General features: G+C 62.0%; 2 protein-coding genes and 2 gene segments (V, D, J or C); all 4 read left to right on the top strand.

The window, feature by feature from the left end:
- The window catches only part of LOC102541206 (immunoglobulin alpha-2 heavy chain-like), a 206,450-nt gene that overhangs the window by 43,933 nt on the left and 142,474 nt on the right, over positions 1–20,043 (top strand).
- The window catches only part of LOC116279899 (immunoglobulin gamma-1 heavy chain-like), a 165,011-nt gene that overhangs the window by 31,832 nt on the left and 113,136 nt on the right, over positions 1–20,043 (top strand). The window lies entirely within an intron of this gene.
- LOC102538064 (immunoglobulin gamma-1 heavy chain) overlaps positions 1–20,043 on the top strand; it is a 235,425-nt gene that overhangs the window by 142,549 nt on the left and 72,833 nt on the right. The gene's annotated exons all lie outside the window — the stretch shown is intronic.
- The window catches only part of LOC102531859 (Ig mu chain C region membrane-bound form-like), a 115,383-nt gene that overhangs the window by 70,463 nt on the left and 24,877 nt on the right, over positions 1–20,043 (top strand).

The following is a 20,043-nucleotide window of genomic DNA, read 5'->3' as shown; positions in this document are numbered from 1 at the left end:
CACAGACACCCAGCTCCCGCCACCAACACAGGGCCGCGCTGCCGGGCAGCCAGCACCGCGGTCACTCTGGGCTGGGGGCTACTTCATCAGGCCACGCCCCAGGAGGAAGAGCCCCCTGGGCAGGGCCGTGAGGACGGGCCACACCGGGGCACAGGGCCACGGAGCCAGACACTGCACTGGGAGGGCCCACAGCAAGCAGGGAAATGCCCAGGAGAGCTGCAGCCCCACGGCCGCTCGTCAGGGTCCTCAGCTCCAGGGGCCCTGCCGGTCACCTTGTGGCTCCAGAGGTGACCTGCAGGAGATGCAAGGAGCAGTCAGCTCCCCCCGGCCCTGCCTGGAGTGGCCTCAGTGGGAAGCCCGAGGGGCAGCTGAGCACCAGTCCTGGAAGGGGTGGCCGGACACTCCTGCCGTCTGCAAGTTCACACCATGGGGCAGACCACAGGCCTGGAGCGTCCTCTGTCCAGACCCAGCGCTCAGGGACGGGGGCCGACCCGAAGTGCCATTGTCCACACTGAGCCTGCACACACCATGAACCCCGCGCTGGACTCCAGGCGCTCTGCCCACGGTCCACACAGGGTCAGCTAGACCAGTCCTGACCCCTCACCCAGGAGCCAGGGCCCCTCCCCCCCCAGGATGAGCTGTGACCACTGCCCACTTGTCATCTTTGTGTAACAAGCTTGCCTCTCCCGTGGAGCCCTGGCTCGGCCGCCAGGGCCTTGTGCAGAGCCCTCCCCCACGCCCCAGCCTCTCAGGCCGCACAGAGGGTAAGGGGTAAAATCGGCAAGAGCGGCTGCTGTGGATGGTGGTGAGACGGGGAGGGGACGCGCAGGCGCTGGTGTGGGGTCCGCGCAAGCTGCTCCTGGGAAATTACTGCCACCGCATCCCTCCACCCTGAGCATCTTCCGTCTGCTGTTCCTGAAGCAGCTGTGCCCCGCCCAAAGCTCCAGAAGGCCTGCACAGAGGGGCCGTGCCTGTGGAGCCAAAGCCCAGCCAGGGCACTCGCCCCAGCAGCCCGGCCCCCGTCCCGCTCCGGGAGCAGAGGGCAGCTCACGTCTCCAAGCTGGAGGCGGCCCCCCTCCGGTCGGGTTTCACTGTCGCCCACAAGGCGACGCTTCTCTGGGCAGCGATCGGCCGGCGGCACGTCCATCCACCCCTCTCTGCAGCGCTCCCGCCAGCACACTGCCCTCCCGGTGGCTCTCCCTCCACCCCGGCCACGCCCGCCCGCCTCCCCTGGCAGGCTCTGGCGCTGAGCTCTGGACACGCTGACTCGCTCAACCCCCTCCCGGCTCACCCTGGCAGAACCGAGCACACAAAGAATCCAGCTCTCACCACAAGGCAGGGGCAGTGTCGATGGCCCCCACCCAGCAGTGAGTCTCACACAACTGACCCAGGAAGAAGCAGGGGTCGTGTTTGAGCCCCCCCTCAAGGAAGCACCGAGAGCGCCGGGTGTGGCTAGCAGCTCGGGGTCTCCACCCACACAGCTCTGGGGTGACCTGCCGACTCACAGACCCGGGCATTGCCGTGCGAGCTGCTCCAGGTGGCAGAGGGACGTGGAAACGGCCATCATAGGAAACCTGCCCCCACGCCCCCAAAAGGAGAAACAGGGGCTGATCTGCACGCCAACAAAGAGCCGACCCGGGGAAGCCGGATCCCGTCCGGCCCCTCGAACGCACTCAGACCAGGACTAGGGCTGTGCAGAGCGCGCCCTGGCGCCAGACGGGTGGCGGCCCGTGATCCTCCCAGTGGAGGACAGACCCACTCTGTTAGCAAAGTGCCATCCGACAGAACCCCTGTGAACCCCGCCAGACGCCAGGGTGCGGCCACCTCTCCGCTCCACGCTTGAGGGGACCCTGAAAAGTTGACGGAATACATTTTGTATTTAAGGCCGGATGAGAAAATCCAAGCCCAACGTGGTCCCTACCCGAACTGGGCCCTCTCTCGTGTGCTCTGAGCCCTGCGTTACCGGTCAGCCACAGCTTCTGCAACCGGAAGTGCCTGCTCGACTGTGCAGGGCCTTCTTCCCCTTTGCTCTGACGCTAGCAAGCTAATGAGCTTCTCAGGAGTGTGGGCTCTCCCAGCTCTGCAGGGTCCTGGTGACCTGCGGCTGGCTCCGGCCACGGATCCTCACTCAACCTCGTGCAGAACACCAGGTGGCATGTCCACGTGCGAGCCTTTGTCCCAAAAACCTGTGTGACTGTGCCTTCGACTTCTACCAGGCGGAGCCATCCCCGGAGCTTCTGAGACTGTCTCCCAGGTTATAATCCTCAGTTTCGCTCAAATCAAATCCTCTTTTTCCTTCTTCACTTGACTGTTGGTTGGGTTTTCATCGGCCAGGTCCAGTGAACAACTGGGAGGCCCCCCCCGCTCTGGGCTCAGCAGCCCCCACCCTGGAGACGTGGTGCTGTGCTCCCACGGACCCCTCCCGGGGCTCGGCAGAGGAGTCCTGGTCTTACACACTAGAAGTAGTGGGCGGGACGCTGACCCCAAGTCCTGTCTGTGTGTCTAGCACATCTGGTGGGACGGCCCTCAGAGAGCGCTCACAGCCGTGGTGGCCACGCAGCAAAGTCACACTTGGTTGGTCCTGGGACCAGGAGGAGCACTCGGGCCAGCCTGGAGGCGGACGCTCGAGGTGGGAGGGCCAGGCCGGAGCCTCCAGGCCGACCACCTGACCGGAAACCACCCACTCCGTGCGGGAGCATCCGACTCCAACGTCACCATGTCATCTGTGAGCCGCAGGAGAAGGCTGGCGACCCCCTGCACCCAAAGGGAGGGCCCTTCCCAAGGTCAGCTGCTGGGCTGGGTTACTGGTCAGTCCCCTACCTGCAGCCCCAAAGATGCAGGGGTGTCCCGAGTGCCCCCAGCAGGCCCAGCAGACACAGGAGACCGCGTGACTGCGGGGCCGCGTCCCCACACCCACATCTGGCTCCCACAGCCCCACCTCAGGCCTGAGGACCCCGCAACCCGCCACAGGCTCCTGGCACGTCGGACTCACGCCCAGGACCCTTGCAGCTCGACTGCAGGCAGAGGGCCCAGAGCTCCCTGACAGCAGCTCCCCGACCACTCCCAGGGGACCCTCAGTGGGCAGCCCACCGTGGACAGGCACCACCTGCCCTTTGCCCTCTGAATCCCTGACCCACGTGTGCCCGTCCCCAAAAATGGCCTCGCTGGGTCCCAGCCTGGGAGGCCCCGGCTGCCCCCACCGAAAGGCAGAGGCACAGAGTCTTTGGAAGCAGAGTCCGGGAGCCGTTCCCACTGGAAGCTTGGGCATTCAGGCCCTCTCCATCCCAGTAACTACTCTCGTAAACACGGACACGGGAGGACCGGCTCCTGCGCAGGTGCCCCCGGCCTGAGACCCTGCTGCTGGGACGCATTCATCCCGACTCAGGGCACCACACACCCAGGGACGTGTCCTCGTCCTGGTGACCACTTTCCGCACAAGTGCTGCCGGGTCAGCCTCGCCAGCCTCGGCGCCTTTAAGCCCCCTCAGCTCCTGGCCTCCAGAGACACTGCGCTCGCAGTGGGCACGGAGTCCTGACTCCACCCCCACATCCATCCTGGGCCCTCAGCGCATCCACGGGGTCACCCTTCCTGGTCCGTCCGCGGAGCCCTGAGCCCACCCCGCCTGCTTCTGCGGGGCCCGCCCGCCACCTCTGTGCACACGGGAGAGACTCGGCTCTCCCCTGCTGTCCACAGCGACGGTGTGAAGCCAGTTTCCACCACTTTAATGGTCCAGGCCCTGGACAGTGAAGGCAGAGCCTGGCCTTTGAGACCCCTCACAGGCCAGGCCCTCAGGCCAAGCCCAGCTGCACCAGGGCTCCAAGGTCCTCGCTCACCCAGGGATCCGACCTCCTCTGGCCGGCGGGGCCCTGGGCAGGGTCGTGAGCTCCCCGAGGAGGAGGGCCCTCTCACGCGAGGACAGGGACACCCCGACCACGCCCAGGGTGAGCCACCCGTGACCAGTGCTGTGAAGGGGACACAGGGAGGCCCCCACTGGCCCACAGGTGGGGATGGGCCCAGCCATTCGCACCCAGTCAGCGTCCCAGGCCCAGCTGACTGACATAAGTCACAGGCGAGAACCCAAACCACTGTCGGCGTCTTCCAGGAGTCGTGAGATGCGGGCAGGGGAGCCAGACCCTGGCTGCTCACGCCGGGGACATGGAAACTCTGAGGGGGCCCAGTCAGCAGACTGGACACAACCAGAAGCCCCCTGAACCGGGCAGACGGACCACCACACGGACCTCGGTGGACACCAGGGCTGCCTGTGCTGGAAAGGTGGGTGCCTCGTCCCCCATGAAGGGTTGGGTCAGAGTCACCCCCACTCACCCGAGCACACAGCCGAAACCCACTCACTGGAAACGCAGGATCTCCACCTCAGAGCCGGCCCGGGCCAGCAAGGGTGGGCACCGACACACCACACAGACGGACGGAGGATTTTGAGAGGGTGTGTGTCACTGTGACATACTATAGTGGTAGTTACTACTACACCCACAGTGACACAGCCCCTGCCCAAAAGCGCCACCCGACATGCCCGCGGGAAGTGGAGCTGGGCGTGTGCAGAACACCCAGCTCCTGGCCAGGAAGTCTCCCCCCGGGGCAGAGGCGGGGTGATGCACAGGAGCAGCTCCGCGATGAGAAGGAAGAGGCGCACTGAGACACAGGCCCCTTCAAACGAGACGGATGCCCGGCGGGGCAAGGCACTTTGTGCGGGTGTCTGGAATCCCTGAGCCCCTGACCTGGGCCCACCAGGAGGGAGCCGGGGGGCTGGACGCGAGAACACAGACTTGTGCACTTGATCACCTTCAGTGTTTACCCTGTGCACACACCGCACCTGGAAGGGGACTTCGGAGTCTGATGGAAGGGTATCTTAAGAACATACTGCCTAAGGGTGCTGGAAACCGCACGAAGGCCTGGACCACGGATTTTGTCCCCTGGGGAGTTGTGGCCTGGGGCATGGTACCCCCACATGGGAACATGGACCAAGGGCCCAGAGCAGTGCCCACCCACTGAGACTTCACAGCAAAGGCATCACTGGGGCCTCCAAGTGGGGACGCCAAGGCGCAGAGCCTCCAGGAAAGATGGGGGGCCGGCGGGGCAGGGGCCCCAACAAAGGGCCAGCCCTTCACCTCCAGAATCTCAGGGGGAACTTGACCAAAATGGACGAGGCCAGCCACAGCCTGGGCACCCCCAACAGACTGTGCTGGGCCACACCGCCGTCCCCGTGGTTCTGGGATGGACCAGAAACGGAGCACGGGGCGTCCCCGAGGGAGCACACTGAACCAGCCTGTGAGCTGGCCTTGAGACAAGTTGAGGCCATGGGACCCAAGGCCACGACCACAGAGCACGTTTGCAGCACGCAGCAAACAATCGCTCCATGCACGCATCGATTGTGTAAGATTTATGAGCAAAGAAAGCCAGACCGCGCACGTGCTGACAGGAAACAGGTAAAAGCAGGACAGGTGCGTCGCAGGTGCGCACCTCCTGTGGCAGTAAACTGTTGTTAACCCCCTGGTGTCTCCGGCTGCAGCCTGTCTGGCGGTATGGCAACTCCGCGTGCATTTTTTCGTTCGGGTCGCTCAGCTCCTAGAACCCCACGTCGGCCTCCCTCGGCTGGCACAGCCAGAGCCTTTAGGCCTGACCATGATCCGTGACCCACAGTGACCACCAAGTAGATGCCCAGAGGCCATGAGGGGCCACAGAGGGTCAGGCTGGGCCGTGCTCCGGGCCTGGAGCCGTGAGGGCTCAGGAAGAGGGCGCCCTGCGCTGCCACAGCCGACGTCATCCTCGCAGGGGCTCCGGACACTCAGGAAGCCACCCCAGAGTGGGAGCAGTGGGGCTGTGGGGCCGGGGAGGAGAGGCAGCCGGACCCCTCGGCTGCGCAGGCGCCACGTCCTGCTGAGGCTGCGCAGGGCTGCGTCCCGGGGTGGAAAGTGCAGCTCGGACCTGGAAGCCCAGGGTGGCAGCAGGATAGACCCCTGCCTGCTCCTGGCCTCCCTGGATGGGGCACCAGCAGGCCCCTGGAGGACAGAAGGCCCCCAGGCGACCCATACACAGTTTGGGGGCAATTTGTCAACCCAGGAGGCCGTCATCGTGGGACGAGCCTCCAAAATGGGCACAGACACCAGGTCACTGGGCTTGGCCTTGCCTCTGGGCCTCGGCACACGGCCGGGCATGGTCCCCGTGCCCCTGCCAAGAGAGGCCTCCCAGGTGCTCCCAGCAGGACATCTGCAGCCCCGAGCACGACCCGCAGCCTCCCAGGGCTCTGTGTCCATCACTGGTCAGCCTGTACATCCCAGGTCTCCCGCCCGGCAGAGGGGGTTAGGGCGTGGCCCTGTGTCACTGTGGTATTACTACTGCTCAGGCTATGGGTGTTATGACCACAGCATCACAGCGCCCAGCAAAAACCCCACCCCTGGGAGTCAGAGACACGGCTCTGCCCCTAGGATTTTGAGTGACGCCATGTAACCCTGGGTAGGACGGTCACCACAGGGGTGCAGATCGGCACCCAGACCACCTGGGGCAGCGAGACCAGGGAGGCACCCCCAGCACACCACCCCCCAACATGCCGGGCAGGCCAGTCACCAACATCACTCCTGTCCAAGCCCATCAGACCATAAAGCCGCCCACATCTCAGCCAGACTCGCTCCACGGGGCTCACCCCTGTTGACCTCCCCAACACCAGGAGGGTCCCAAGGCCCCTGTCCACCGGCATCCGGCCAGTGGCCTGGGACACTCCCTCCCTGGGGCACCTGGGGGCCGTGGCTGGAGGCACAGAGACCCCACTCTGCAAGGACCCTGTGAGCCTCCATCTCTGGGCAGGGGCGTCACACAGGAAAGGCTGGACCGGTGAGCTGGCACTGCCCCCGCTTTGCGGAGACTGGACCTCCCGGCCACACCACCCATCGAACAGCACCCCCACCCCCCATGTGCTATCATACTGGTTGGGGGCCCTGCCCTGCAGGTACAATATGGGAGAGTCTGTCACCTCCAGGGGCCGCTGATGGTATTTGGTTTGGGAAACGCTCTTCCGAGAGGAAGGGAGGACCCATGTGTCCACATCCTGGCGCTGGCCTCACTGGACTGTCCCGCAGAGCCCAGCCGTCCTCGCCAGGGGGCCCACCCAGGACCCTCACTGCACGTGTGCACTGGCACATAAGGAGACCTCCAGAAGTGGTTGCCCCCAGACACCCGCCTCCGCCTGTCCTCAGTCAGATCCAGGCACGGACCCCCCAGCCTGTGTGAGACCCCCACAGGAGACGGGCCAGCCCCCCAGGGCAGCCCCTCAGCCCGGTCCCCCTGGACCCCTGAGAGGACTTGGGCCCTCCCGTTTCCCTGTGCCCACCCCTTCAGCGGGGGGCACGCCCGCCCTCCCTGGGGAGACGGTGGGACCAGTCCCGACCACACTTGCAGGGCAGGTGCTGGGCACCTGTGCAGACAGCCCCACTGGACGCCTGCACCTGGGCCTCCAGCAGGGAAGGACTCGGCCAGAAACAGGGCTTTTTGCCAAGGTCTCTCCTACTGTGTTACTATAGCGACTATGACCACAGTGACAGGCCCGGCAGCAAAAACCTGCTGGTCAGGAGGCCAGGCCTCAGGGCCACAGAGCCCAGACCTTTGGCCTCCAGGGCTGCTCCTGCTGGCTTGGCCCACAAGCTTGTGTCCAGGCACAGTAGCTGAGGGCTTCACAGGGCTCTCAGGTGACCACCCGACCCCCCACAGCCACACACCCAGAGCCCAGCAAGAGGGCAGAAACCACCCTGGCTCTCGACACCCCCACCCAAAGGAATCAGGAAGGATGGAGCCCACACCAGGCAAGCCAGCAGAGGTCAAGCTCCCAAGGGCAGGCCCCAGACACCCTCCCCGTCTGCCTGGAAGCCGGACAAGCGCACAGGCCTGGACACTGGAGCTGGGCCTGTATTCGGCTGCATAGGAGCTCGCTCGCTGAGGGAAGTGGGCAGGGTTCATGGAGGGTGGGAGCATCTCCCAGCCCAGTGCCAGTCGAGGAGCAGGGTTGTGCTGGCTCTCCCGAGGGCATGGCCGGAGCTGCCCTGTGCTAGAAGCCTTCCCAGAGTGAGCAGCCTCCGGAGCAAGGCCCGGCCCACCCTCGTCTCCTTCCAAGAGCAACAGCATGGCCATCCACCCACCCCGTCTCAGCCCTGCCAGGGCGCTGGGGCTGGGCTGGCCTCCCGACCCGCCAGGTCCCTGGTGAAGGATGTCGCCCAGGGGCACCCCTGCCCGACCCTCTGCTGGGCTACTTAGGGTCCGGCCCATCCTCTGCAGGCTCTGGCGGTCCCCCACATCCAGCCTGCCTAAGCGCCTGCCAGCCCAGCTCCCTCCCGGGGCCCATCATGAGCCACTCAAGCACCCTGATCACTACCTCATCCCTCCCAGCCCACCCCAGGGGCCTGCAGACTGCAGACCCCAGTGCCAACCCCAGCTACTGGGCACATGCCCGGCCCCAAGGCAGCTCCAGCTCCTCTGCAGATGCCTGGACCCTCCCTGTCCCGGGGAAGGTCCTCCCACTGACCCAGCCTCCGGGACCCAGGCCCTGCTATTGTCACGGGCTGTCAGTCAGGGGCCATATGACTTCAGCACCCATGGCGATGCTGCCCACAGGGCGAGCTGGGCACTGCCCCCATCATCAACCACACCCTCCGGGCCTCGGTCTCTGACCTCAGACCTGGCAGCTCACCCCTTTGGGTCTGGGGTCCTCGAGGCCGCTGACCTCTGGCCTCTGGCCTCTGGCTCTGGAGGGATAGGCCTGCTCAAGCAGGAGGCCTGAGCTCTGGAGGGGAACTGCAGGGCTGAGTCACACAGGCTGTTGTGGACACGCAGTGTCCATCATGGTCTGAGGGGCAGTGCTGGGGTCAGGGTCAGATGAAACGAGGGTGCAACCTGGGCCCCCACAGGCAAAGCCTGAGGGGCCACAGTCCTGGGGCCAGCACTTGTGGGACAGCACAGAGCCAAGGTCCAGCACCCAAGGGATTCAGCTCAGTGGGTGGCCCAGCTGTCAGGGCAGATGGAGCCCAGGTCCAGTGGCCACCCACATCCCAGGGGACCATGAGTGCAGAGCCCCAGGCTGGACTCCACAGACCTGTCACAAGTACACCCCTCTTCCTCCCATCAGCCCCCCCATAGGGGCTCCATCGGCACCCCTCCACAGCAGGGAAACTGAGGCACAGGCCAGGCCCACCCAGCCAGTGAAGGGGAGGCTGGGAGCCCTGGGAGGCAGCACAGAACCCTACCTGCACCAGGCCACAGGAGCCACCCCCAGAGACACCCTGCCCCCACCCTGAGCCTGCAGGTAGGGCAGGCCAGTAAGGGGGCTGTGGCCCTGGCCGGGATAGGGTGAGCAGCTGTGGGCTGTGTGTCCGGCCCCAGGCCCTAGTCCTGGCCTCCTCTTCCTCCCCTCGGACCTCCAGGATCCCCTCCGTGGGAAGAGGAAGTCACAGAGGATTTAGCAGGAGGATTCATCACAGTGAGACTACGGGTTGGGGTACCACTGTGGCTGGTTACATAGCAAATACCAGCTGGCACCTCACCTCCAGGGGCAGAGGCTGGAGTGGGGTGCTGCTCAGGGCCTGAACCCGTCCACCAAGCTGACCCTGCCAGAGCTCCGTGAAACCAGCCCACCTCCCCACCAACCCCGGGTGTTGTCCTCTCTCTCAACTCCAATCTCCCATCACCCAGCACCTAGCAGGGCAGGTGTGGACAGAGTGGCCAGGTGCAGGGAGTGGCGAGGGCAGCTGCAGGGTCCAGGGGATTTCAGCTCAGGATGCCCCCAACCCCGCTGCCCCAGGCCCACCCCTGGCTCAGAGGAGCGTGCTGGAGGGGAGACACTCTCATGCTACGAGCAACTGGACCCAGAAGCCCCTGTGTGAGCCCTCTGCCTCTCTGTCCAGTGGGACTCCCTCCCACAGTGGCATAGTGACTGACCAGCTGGGCAGCAGGCCCTTGGCATCCAGGACGGACCCCACATGCAGAGGAGGCCTGGAGCCAGAGGGAGCTCCGAGAGCCGGCCCAGCAGGACGCCAGGCCACCAGACCTGGGCTCAGACTGCCACTAGGGCCCAGGACAGCCAAGCTTTGCCCCTGAAGGGGACATTTTCTATGGCCACAGTGCAGGCTGGGCACAGGGACCTCTGCCTCATAGCCCACCCCCCATGCGGCTCATCCTGACCCTGGACCAAGCTGAAAGCACCCAAGGAGTACCGCACAGGGAGCCCCCGCCCTCCTCCAGGCAAGACCAACGGGTTGCTGAACCCCAACAGGCCAGGAGGTTTCTGATCCTGTCTGTGTCATGGTGGTACGGTAGTAGCTGGTACCACAGTGACACACCCAGCGCCAGAAACCGCCAGCCCAAGTGGCCTCTACCAGGGAGCCCGACTGGATCTGAGGTCCCGGCCAGCAGACGGCCCCACACCCCAACCCCACATTCTCGGGGGACACAAGGGTCCTGGGCCAGGAGGTGGGCTGCCCCCCCCCAGCAGCTTTCCGCCCCAGGTGCCCTGACGGATTCTGTGCCGGCCTGCGGAGGCGTGGTCCACCCTGGGGCTGGGGTTCAGTTGCCTGGGGACACTCGGGAGACCTGCCTGGAGCCTAGAGCCCAGGCAGGCTCAGACTCAAAGGGCAAGCTGCTGGCCCTGTCCTGCCACCAGGAAACCCTCACCCAGCAGCCCACTCCTCAGCACGGAGGCCCCCAGGCCAGCAGTGTGACCGGGCATTCTGAGCAGCCCCGGGTCACAGTGGAACTGGTGGCACCTACACCGTAAGAAAGGCTGTGGCTTAAACCCGCCCCCAGGTCTCCGGGGGTCCAGGCCCCGGCTAGAGGGCAGAGAGTGGCTCTCCAGCCAGGCACTGTCCTCAGACCCTTGGGTGACCCCTACAGATGCCCCTCGGTGCCCCATTTCCTGGTGAGACTAGGGAGCTGGGCTGGTCAGTGGGGGCTGGGCCCTGTCCCCACAGCCCCGCTGTGGCTCCCAGACCCCTGGCCAGTGCTATCTCGAGTGTCCCAAGCTGGAGTGTCCCTTCCTAACACCACTGGCCCCTCGTGCATTGTCCAGGACACAGACACACTCAGAAGGCCTAGGCTGGGCTGGCCCCATGCGTCCACCAGGACCCAGACCTCCCATGCTCTGCCCCTCGCCCGGGGCAGGCTGGGGTGCCAGCTCAGCGGGAGAGACACCGCTGTGGGCCGGGACCCAACCAGGTGTCAGGCCCCTTTGCTGAAAGCCCTGCCAGGCAGCCAGCACAGAAGGTGGTGGTCAGTTGTCAGACCACCAGGCACAGGGCTCCTAGCTGAGGAGGGCCCAGGAAGACCACCCTGGAGAGCCTTCACCCTGCTCCCACCTGCAGCTCAACCCACTGCCCTCCCCTCGCGGGAGCCTCTGTCTCAGCTCGGTGGACTTGCCCACGGCAGACAGCGGGGCTACCCCAGCCCACAGCAGGACCCCAGAAGCCTGAGGCCCCCGTGGGGCAGGGCAGGGTGGGCTCTGCATCACAGAAGGGGCCACCAACCTGCACCTGCCCACCTGTCACCTCCAAGCCTTCTCCAGGAGGGTCTGGAGCCCCGACTTGGGGCGGGGGCTCAGGGCGGCACTCACCGAGCTCCCTCCTTGAAGAGGTGAAGCCCAAGAGCCGGGCACACACAGGCCAGCGCTGGTCACCGGTGGGGCCACAGCCTGAGGACAGCCCAGCCCCAGGCAGCCTGCTCCCTGCTGGGAGACGCCCCCCCACCCACCCAGCCACCCCACACACAGGAAGCAGACAGGCTCCAGGCCAGCCCGGGCCTCTCACCGCAGAGCCGCTTCCTGACTCCCCTTCCTGCCCTGCCCCACCCCCAACACACACAGGCCTGGGAGGTTGTCAGTGAGTTTTAACGTACAGCCTGGATGGCCCTGCGCAGCCTTCCTGTGATTTGTTTTCCTTCATTCTTCACTCAGTCCTTCATCCATTTATCACCCAGGGCATCTGAGCAGGGCAGGGCTGTGGCCGCAGCTGGACACTGGCCACACTGCTGTCGGTGGACTTGCTCACAAGTGTAGCTTGAGTCCGTGAAGGGAGGCACAGGGCACGACACGGAGGGTGGGTCTCCCTGCCCAATCTGGTCTGGTGTCAGTCAGGGTGACTTCCTGGAGGAGGTGGCACTTTTAGCTACAGTTGGAGACAAGGAGCAACTAGGGCTTGGTGACAGGACTGGGGGGTGAGCAAGGACACCCCAGGGTTCTGCCTCCACAGGCATGGGGGACACAGGGACTCAGCTGGAGAAGCCAGAGGCTTCAGGCCCCAGGAGGACTGCCCACGGAGCCAGAGGCAGGGCTGGGCCACCAGGAGTCCCAGCTGAGAGGGCCACAGAGAGGGTGCGGCATGCGCAGGGACCTGGTGCAGACGAGCACATCCACTGGGCCGGGCCCCCACCAGGCCCTGGAGACCATGCTTGGCCAGGAGAGCCCCCAGCAGGGCCGTGGCTCCTTGGACGTGAACAAGCCAGCGCCCCTGCCCCTGGGCGGGGGAAAGGGTCCGAGGGAGGACTGGGATGGCAGGGGGGCACCAAAGGCCCTCCCACCCGGCTCCGGGTCCCTCAGATTGTAACCGAGCAGGATCCTATTGTCATCAGTGACCACTTGGCATTTGTAACTGCTTAACTGTGCAGCAATTTAAAGCATGTTTTGCTGAGCAGCCTTGGGCTGGAGAGGAGGCAGGACTCGGGCCCAACCCCTACCGACACCTCGGAGAAGCTGTCAGGTGTCCTGTGCACCTTATGGCTCGTAACTCACCCCACTGCACATGTCTGCATTGTTTATAGCCCCGCGGGGTTTCTTTGGGTTCTGTTGTCCCAGCCTGGGCAGACTCTGCAGGGAGAGGTCCCAGGCTTCAGCCCAAAATGCCAGAGGCATCTATCAACCTGACTATAAATGGCACACGTTTTTCTCTGGAGCACTTTTCCCTGGAGCCCCTTCCTAAGCACCCTCGTTCCAGGTACAAGAATATTAAGAGAGTCCCAAAGCTGGAGGAGGACTTCACACCCAGCAGAGGGAAGGCGGCCCTGCATCTGCAAAACCAGGACAACTTTGCCACAAGCTGCTACCTGAGCGGGGTTGTAACAGAAGAGAACAAATCTGACTCCACATTAGATCTGTTCCTTTGGCTTTAACCCTGTGCCCTGTTTTCTAGGCTTGGTCTTGCCAGCTCTGCGCCTTTTGTAGAACAATGTTGCCTTCAGCCTGAAATACACAGGAGAGCCGGTTCTCAAGGATATTAACTTTCGTGCTTATATAAAGATAACAAGTTGCAGAATAAAAAATAACTCTTGTTCTGTTAGAGGTTTTATGGGGGAACCGTGACTTGACCCCCGTGGACAGCTGCAAGAACAAAGAAGTTTGCAACACCCAACCACACCCCCTTCCCTTTTTAGTATAAAAGGAGCCTGAATTCTGACTGGAGCAGGATGGCTCTCCAACACATTAGCCTGCCATCCTCTCGCTCCGCCATCTTCCCGAATGAAGTCGCTACTCCTTGCCCCAGCACCTCGTCTCCCGGTTTATTGGCCTGTCGTGCAGTGAGCAGAGCGCGTTTGGACTCGGTAACAGGGTCTCTATGGAAACCAGCTGCCCCTTGAACTTTTACTATAAAACCCCGCCCCCTCTCCCCAGCAGGCTCGCAGCCCGGAAGCATCAGCCCGCCATGACCTCCTTTGCCGGGAGAAGGAGTACAGCTGCCCCTTCTGCTTCATCAAAACCTCTGTCCTCAAGTCTCGATTCGTGAGTGGAGCGCGGAGGCTGCGCTTTGGCAGCAAGACCATCTCCATCAACCTTTATGCACAAGGGCCCCCCAGAATCTCACGGAGACGCAGATTCAGATGCCCAGGCAACCCTGAGCCACTGGTGCACATGAAGGGGACCCCAGAGAGCCCTGGAAGCGCCTGGACTAGCGCACTGCTCAGACAGCAAGTTGCTGGGAAGGAGGCTGCTGAGGGCGCCTTCCCCCACCCTCCCTAGCCACCCGGGGGCCCCCCCCTCAGAAAGCCCGGCCCCTCACACCCCACCGCAAGGCCTCAAAAGCCCCCTCCCTGACCACACAGCCGTCTGCCTGGAGCTGAGCGCTGACCTCCCGAGGTCCCTGCAGTGACCCCACTCCGAGGAGCCAGGGTGCAGGGCCCCCCTTCCCTCCCCTCCATGGAAGCCCCAGCCTCAGAGTGACATGCACACTCACACGCTCAGGCACACGCACGCACGCACACTCACACACCCCCATCGCCCTCCCTCTCCAGTCCCTGTCTGCCCCCCGCCCCATGTGCAGCCCCGTCCCTGCCATTATGCGGGCCGTCCTCCTCTCCCCACAGCCGCCTGTCCCAGGCCCGCCTCTGGACTCCCCAGCGCCCACCGCTCTGCCTCCAGAGTCACAGTTTGCAGTGTCCGCCCAACGCCCGCCCTCTCTCCTCTTTCCAGCTACCTCCCTACTGCACCTACGACCCTCCCCACTGCACCTCCGCCCTCTCCACCTACTTGTGTCCCCTCCACGCCCCTCCCCTCCCTGTGGCCAGTCCTGGTGTCTCCTCGCCCAACAAGGGCAATGCAATCCTTCACCCCCCGGCCTGGCCCACTCAGGGGACTGTGACCCAGGCATCACTCTGACTGGTAGCCACACACCAAGGTGTGCAGCTCCCACTCCATCACTCTCTGGGGCAGACACCCTGGTGCTCCATTGCCCCTGCCCCCATCCTTCCCGACACAGTCCTCTGCAGCCCAGGGCAGCCACATGACCCTTGCCTGGACAGTGAGAAGAGACGGCGGCCGGCAAGCCATCGGGCTTCCGGAAGGCGGTTCGCTGTCTGCCCATCCTAGGATGCAGACACAGTGGTGTCCAGGTTCTTGTCCCGTCACAGAAAGAATTCAGACATGAGAGCCGGGGGTTAAGAAGTAAAGTGGGGACTTACTGAGGGAGGGACAGGACTGTCTCATGGGGAGCGCGGGCAGCTCAGGTGAGCAGCTGCCTTGTTTCTTTGGCAAGTTGGTTACACAGGGTGTAGAAGTGAACGGGCGGAATATTCACTGGGGAGGGCAGGTTTAGGGTCGTGTTCCCGGATCATCATCCCAGCTCCCCCTTCCCGTGGGCAGGAGGGATTTTTATTTCCTTTCTTAGTCTGGATCGGAAGTGTCACGGTGGCGGTGCGTGATGGGGACTTCTGATCCGCAAGGCTGATTTTATTGAAATGAGGGCATAAAGAGCAAAGGTCACCTTCAGACACTGGAGATTCCTGCCTTTCTCACCTTTCTTTGTTCTTCTCCAGGCCACTTGTCACCCCAGAAAGCATGACCCCTTATCAGCCCAGAGGTTCCTGCTTTTCCTTCTCTGCCCAGGGACCCCTGCTGCCCACGTGATGTGTGCTTCCCTGCGTTTGGCCTGTGCCCCTCCTTCCTGCCCAGTTCCTGCCAACTGGCCCGCGTCCCCCTTTCCCTGCTCATACCCAGCTGTCTGCCTGCTCTAACAGCTGGAGGTGAGCAGCCTCTCTGCCCACCAACTAAAGGCAGCAGACAGATGGGACTTCAGTCACCGCTGGTGTTTGCGGCTCCTCTGCTGTCACATGGGAGGTCCACCAGATCGAAGGGCTTCCGCCACATCCAGCCTGACTGAGTCCCACGGAGGGGCGTCCGACAACCTTCCCCACTGCGTCCTGTCCAGACTCCCTGGTCCCAGGCAGCCCTGTCTGCCCACCTGACTCATGTCCTCTTCTAATTCGCCAGAATAATAGAAAAGACAGAAAATAGAAACAGAAATAATAGAAAAGAGCCCTCCCACCTGCTCGCCGGCCAACCCGCTTGCACGTGCGCGGGGCCCTGGGGGGCCCCAGCCACACCAGACAGAGGTGGCGGCGTGCTGTGCAAGGGGCAGTACGTGGGCGCACGCACCCGCTGTTACCATAACACGAAAAGAGCAGTGTCTATTTCAACTTACAGATTTTGTGGTATGAGTTTCTTTTTTGTTCAATGAATGTTATCACTTAATTGAAACAGCAGAAATAGTGCCAATTAGCAGTAAGTAACAGCAGGACTAATTAAACAAATGGTATGTATTTACAAATCTAACAAGACAGAGGGTACAGCTCAGTGGTGGAGTGTGTGCTCAGCGTGCACGAGGTCCTGGGTTCAGTCCCCAGCACCTCTGCTTGAAGAAGTAAATAACCCTAAATTGCCTCCCCCTGCAGAACAAACAAACAAACAAATCCAACGGTGTGTCTATAATGTCTCTCTCGCTCTCGGACCTGCCAGTTTACTGTAACATTTTTTTAACACTCTAGAGCTTTATTTACACTTCTCAGGCTGTGTTATGGTATGTTCTTCAGATACATAAAAGCAAGACTTTTCCAGTGGGGGCGTAAACACAGCAGGGCCAGTACAGACATTCAATAGCAGTAACAGTCACGCCTCTGTCCCGTGCTCACGTCTCACCCTCAGTATTCCCAGCAGCTGGGGGACGCCCTGCGCCTCTGCCCTGAAGGCAGGCAGCCGTCAGCCTCAGGGCCACCCGACCCTCGACTGGCGCCCAGCCTGGCCACGCCGATGCCGGCGGCATCCACTGTGCAGACCTCGAGCCTCCAGGCCAAAGCGTCTGAGCGCACAGCCCTGGGCTCACGCAGTCCTTGGGGCTGCAGGCGCGGTTCCCAGCTCTCCAAGCGCGCACTCTGTGACCGAGGCTGGCGCCGGTGGCGCCTGCCCCTCCGCGAGGCCCTTTGGTTCACAAGCGCTTCCTGTGGGCTCCCTGCGGGCTCCCTGCGTCTGAACATGCATCGGGCATCCTCCTGAGTTAGACCTGAGAGTGTCTCAGAGCAAATGGGCTTAAAGCAGCCATTTGAGCCTGTGAGATCCAAGCTGGAATCCAAGCAAGTCGTGGTCCCGGCAGAAGACTCTACGACGCGAGCCTCAGGCCCAGGCCTGCCCTCCCCCCAGGCCGTCTGCGCTCCTGTCCCCTCCTCCCTGGCCGTGTAACAGGGAGGAGCAAGCCTGGCCCCACGTTGCATCTGTTCCTTCGGGTCTCACCCTCTGCTCTGTACCCTGTGCTCGGTCAGGCTGGTTCTGCGCCTTTTGTAAAGGAATGCTGCCAGAGCCTGAAATAGACAGGACAGCCCGCTCTCAAGGCTCTGACCTCTAAGGGTAGAACACTTTCCCATTCACATAGACAAAAACTGCAGAACAGAGAGCAACGTTTGTCTTGTTGGAGGTTTGCAGGCACACCAGGACCTGACCCACGTGGACAGCTGCAAGAACAAAGGGTTCTGAAACCAAGAAGTTTGCAACAACCAACCACACCCCCCCCCCTTTTTTAGTATAAAAAGAGCCTGGATTCTGACTTGGGGAAGATGGTTCTCTGGGACATGAGTCCCCCATCCTCTCTATGTGCCATCTTCTCTGAATAAAGTTGTTACTTTTTGCCCCAGCACCTTGTCTCTGGATTATTGGCCTGTCGTGTGGCGAGCAGAACGAGCTTGGACTTGGTAGCAGCAGGCATCCTCCATCCTCCTCTGCTCCCTCTCTCGTCCCCGCTGCTGACCAGCTGTGCTGACCTAGCACAGCACGTGCCCTCTTCCCTCCTGCAGGCGTCCCTAGACCAGCTCATCTGGTCCTCTGGTTCAAATGCCATTTACAGGCTGATGAGTCCCCAGAGAAGGGTCTAGCCCCGGCCCAGTGGGCTGAGCCACACACCCACCCGCCTGTGCACTGACGCCAGGCCAGAGCACACCTCTTCACGCCACGCTGCCGGGCACCCTTCAGCCTGCCTCAGGAAGCCCTCCATGCTCACAGACACTCGGGGCACACGCCTTCATGCTGTCCTTGAAGTTCCTTTGCTCTCCCCCGTGTCCAATCTGTCCAAAGCTCCATGGCCCTACACAGCCCCCTGCAAAAAGCCTAAGTGGGGCCCCTCACCTACCTGTCAGCCCCACGCCGCCCCTGGTCTCCGCTCCTCAAGGCTGCACAGCGGGCCTCCCAAATCCCTGCCGGGAGCCCTCCGGCGGCCCCCGCGTTCTCAGATGGAGTCCCACAGTCCCTCTAAGGCCATCGCGTGTCCTGCCCACCCTCCCCACACCACTCCCCCCCTTCCCAGAAAAGATCTGCCCAGGACGGTGGCACTGGTCACATCACCTGCCACTGGCAGGGGGAGGCAGCCAAGAGTCCAGAACCAGTGTTCTGAGACACTTAAAGCAAAGTTCTGGAAAGTTCTTAAAGTTCCCAGAAAAAATGGCCAGAGCAGTCATAAATAAACATGTTTTGTTAGAGATACTTGACTTCAAGAGAAACAAAGCAGACACCCGTGCACGAGGGGACGATCTAGCCTGATTCCTACAAAAACTGAGTTTACCAATGCCTGCAAAACCCTGCTAAAGAAAACACGGCCCAAGAATTTTATGTCCCCAAAACTAGCAACTAGCGTTCAAACAGATTCCGCACGTGCACAAAGTCGGGATTCTCTCCTTGAGTCCTTCCTTACTGAATAAACTATATATGTACATATTTATCTATTTATTATAAGAAAAACAATTTATCTTCAATAGCGTATATTGTGCATACTGAATACACATGAACACGTGCGTATATACACACACATACTCAACGTGATTGCATAGTCTACTGAAAATCAAAATTAATTATTTGAACAAAGACAAATATCCAACCAAGACAAAAGAGGAAAGACTCCGACACAAAAGAGACAGCCATTTAAAGTAACACTTAAAAGCCGCACCGCAGCGCATGCGGCTCCCGGAAGCGGGGGAGCACCGGCCCCGCTGCGCGGAGGCCCTGTCGGGCTGAGCCCGTTCTCGGCTCAGCTCACCAGCAGGAAGGCGGGGGGGGGGGGCGCCAGGGCAAAGCCAGGCGGAGGGGGAGAGAGGCTCAGGTGTTGGGGGAGTCTGACAAGGGCCCTTGACGGTGGTGCAGACAGAGCCAGGGGACCAGTGCTGTCCCCAGGCCATCGCAGCTGAGCCTGAAGACGCAGCGGGGCGTCCTGGGCTGGGCTCGGGGAACAGCGCACAGAAGTGCTGCGGGAGGCTCACGGCAGCGGGCTGCCCAGGCCAGCCACCCGAGGGCCACACAGCCAGCAGCCATGGGATGCAGACCGCCCCACCCAGCGACGAGCGATGAGCGGGGAAGGGCGGAAGGGAGCCTCCGATGCGGAGGCAGAAACGTCCTGCGTTCAGGCACACCTCCCCACACAGCAGTTTCCCCGATCTTCCCAGAATCTGTGCAGAAGCAAAGTGTAGACCTTTTTAATGGGAACTTGCGCTGTGTTATGGAACTGGAAAACCTGACCTAAGCCCCAGAATCCAAAACGTGTATGAAGGGGCCAGTATCACCCCAGCCCTGCCAGAACGGCCGAGTCAGCCGGACAGGGAGAAAAGCACCACCTGACATCACTCGCAGGTGGGGTCTTCAAAAATGCCGCAGACGAGCTTATTTACAAAGGAGAAACCGCCTCGCAGGCGTGGAACACACAGTCATGGTTACCGGGGGAGGGGGTGGGGAGGGATAGACTGGGAGTTCGAGATTTGCAGATCCTGACTACTAGGCATAAAACAGATAAGCAAGTTTATTCTGTAGAGCTCAGGGAGCTTTTAGTATCTTCTAGTAACTTGTACTGAAAAAGAATATGACAAGCAATGCACGTACGTACGTGTACGTGTGACTGAAGCACGATGCCGGCACCAGAAATAATTGGCACGACACTGTAAACTGACTACACCTCAATTAAAGACAATTAATTTTTTAGAAAGAACAGCTGTTATGAAAAAGACCACAAGGACGTGTTGGCGAGGACGTGGAGAAAGGGGAGCCCTCGTGCACTGCTGGTGGGAATGCAGATTGGTGCAGCCGCTGTGGAAAACAGTATGGAGGTTCCTCAAAATACTGAACACAGAGCTGCCACGTGACCCAGCCCCCCCATTCCCGGGTATTCACCCGAAGAAAACAAAAACATTACTGTGAAAACATGCACGCACCCCGTGTTCACAGCAGCACTACTTACAACAGCCAAGACAGGGAAGCAACGCAAGCGTCCA

The sequence above is a fragment of the Vicugna pacos genome, chromosome 6 (genome assembly GCF_048564905.1).
Source record: "Vicugna pacos chromosome 6, VicPac4, whole genome shotgun sequence".
NCBI lineage: Eukaryota > Metazoa > Chordata > Mammalia > Artiodactyla > Camelidae > Vicugna > Vicugna pacos.
Note: the sequence above shows the minus strand (reverse complement) of the source record. Positions and strands in the feature narration are given on the sequence as shown.